Raw genomic sequence first — 3,087 nt, forward strand, 5'->3', positions numbered from 1 at the left:
TTTGCTCCTGAATTTTACGTTATAATACGATTTTTAATTCCGGATTTTCTGATCATGAAGCTGCATTAACTAAATTTTCCATAAATTCTAAAGGCAAAAATACGTTACGTGAATTAGGCCGTGTTTTTCGCAAAAATAATTTCTTACAATTCAAGAACTTATGCCAAACGGCTGATTGGAATTTTCTTTCTGACGATATAGATAGTGAATTTTCTAGTTTTCTAAAGTCTTTATTAAGTATTGCAGATAAGTCGTTTCCTCTTAGACTTATCAAAATTAAACATCATAAGCCATGAACCACTAAAGACTACGTGTTTCTGCAAAAAACATGCGCTCATTATCACACCTGAAAAAATGTACAGACAGCGTATGTCAAGCTTTATAGCAAAAAGTGCCATAAGACTATAAAAGCAGAAAAATATATTTATTATAATAAAAGGATGATCGAATCAAGTAATGTTGCCAAAGAAACATGGTCTATTGTAAATGAATTAAGAAATAAGACTTCTTCATCTAGCACTATCCCTACTTCACCTGAGGACCTTAATCACTACTTTGTTAATGTAGCTAAAAATCTAATGGCTACCATAACACCTTCTCACGATCCTCGTTCATATCTCCCAAATGAAAATTTACACAGCTTCTTTTTTACCCTCATTGTATCAACAGAGCTCCAAACTACAATAAATAAAATAACAGATAGGCTTACCCTCAAAATGTTTTCCAATCTGCCAAATTACACCTTAATCCATCTAACAAACTTAATTAACAAGTCATTCCAAAATGGAGTCTTTCCTACCTGCCTTAAGACTGCAATAATTATTCCTTTGCATAAGGGAGGAGATAAACAACAAGCTTCAAACTATCGCCCAATCGCACTCCTTCCCACTTTATCAAAGATCATTGAGCGATTGGTTAAAAAAAAACTCTTATCGTTTCTGTTTAAATATAAAATTCTTACTCCTCACCAACTTGGATTCTTGAGTAACAAGTGCACAAATGATGCTATGTTTTCTCTCTTTAATAGTGTTTACACCAGTATAAATAATAATCATTTAACAGCAATAATTTTTTGTGATTTCTTCAAGGCTTTTGATTGTGAAAACCATAACATCTTAATTGACAAATTGAATCACTATGGGCTCAGAGGAACGCCCCTTGAGTGGTTTAAATCGTATCGCAGTTACAGAAATCAGCTTGTAAAGGTTGATACGACGAAGTCTTCTTGCAAACCCATAGAATGTGGGGTACCTCAAGGTTCAGTCCCTGGCCCTATTTTGTTTCTGATCTTTATAAATGACATGGCCAATCTTAACATCAGTGGCAAAATCTGTATTTTTGCTGACGATATTAGCTTTACATGGAGCAATCCGGATGCTAGGGCACTACATGCTATACTATTTCTAATGACTTAATTACCATTAAACCGTGGTGCGATTCTAATCTTCTGTGCCTAATTGTCTCAAAAACTAAAGTCTTATCATATAAAACTACTATTCAACCCTTTGTACTTAACAACGCCAGTTTGGACGTCGTTGAATCTGTGAAGTTCTTGGGACTTAATGTTGACTACTGCCTAAAATGGGACTTGCATATTGATGCCTTATATAAAAAATTAAGTTCAGCATGTTTTGCCTTAAGATCAGTTTCCAGGGAATTAAGTTTTCAAACATCAAGGACAGTTTATTATGCTCTTTTTGAGTCACATCTACGTTACGCTCTTCCATTCTGGGGCACATGCGGTGTGACTCAATTTGAGCGCATCTTTAAACTCTAAAAGAGAGCAGTTCGGTATCTGCTTGGACTTGCATAATCATTTGCCCTTGGAAATTAAATCAATTACTTCTTTTCCTCGATTTCATAATGCTTTAAAGGCGTACTTTCTGGAAAAAGCCTTGTTCGCAGTGGAGGATTTATTTCTAGGATAACTTTTTGGGTATCGCACACACACTGGCTCTTTTGATATCTTAAAATAGAGAATATATTACTTTTTTTTTAGTAAATAAATTGCACTTTCATTCTATATTTAATTGATTAAATGTTATTGACTATTGTGTTTATTTTTATTGACATTTTATACATCATGATGTATATTGACCGGGTACATTGTTGGTGTACAGTTTTGCATGTATTTATTTTGTTTGTATATTTATTGTTATATGTTTTTTTTTATTAGCTTTGTCTACAAAATTTTGTAATTTTTTAACAATAGAGCATATGATGATGATGAGACGAGAGAACAGTGTCTTCGGCTGCCTTATATGTCTTATATGATGAAAAGTTAAAAAATCATTTTGATGAAATTTTCTGTTTCTTCCTGTTTAGAGACTGCCTGAATTTAAAAGTCTGGAATTTAATAAAAACTTGTCATAATTTTTTATTTTTAAAGCGTTGGTGAACACTTTTAAAAATCCTCAAATAAAAAAAAAATAAAAAAAATATATATAATTATATAATCAAATTGTATTAAAAGGACGTAATAAAATATCCTCTTCTCAGGTCCTTTTTAATCAAAAAGTGCGAAAAATATGATGCCTTAGTTATTTCGAATGTATAATATTTTTAAGGTGTTTCCCATATAAATAAACAGTAAATCTCTCTACTTTATTTGTTAAAACATTATTAAACGAGAATATTTACTATACTCTATATGTTAAAAATATTAAACTGCTTTACAGTTTTTGATAATTTATGCTACATACAGTTTTTTTTCAATACAAAAAAAAAACAAAAAAAAACTTTTAGATCCTCCATCTTGATGCTTAAGCATTATTAAATCTATATTCATATTATCTTTTCATTTTATAATTATTTTGAAAATCATCCCTTTTACTGTATGTTTAAGTCATATCCTATATATTGTTTTTTTTCTTTTTATTTGCCAGTTAAAAGGCAGTAAATGTTTATAATTAATACTTTTTATAATTTTTGGTATGTAGACTATTACTCAGATATTTATCCCAATATCATAGTTTATAAACATCATTTGTGTATTTATTATTATATATTTAATTATAATAGTTGTTTCATACGAATAAAGTATTTTTGTTAAATAAAGGCACAATAAATAAAATTTCTTTTTTAAAA

Source organism: Anthonomus grandis, chromosome 12, assembly GCF_022605725.1.
Source record: "Anthonomus grandis grandis chromosome 12, icAntGran1.3, whole genome shotgun sequence".
Lineage (NCBI taxonomy): Eukaryota > Metazoa > Arthropoda > Insecta > Coleoptera > Curculionidae > Anthonomus > Anthonomus grandis.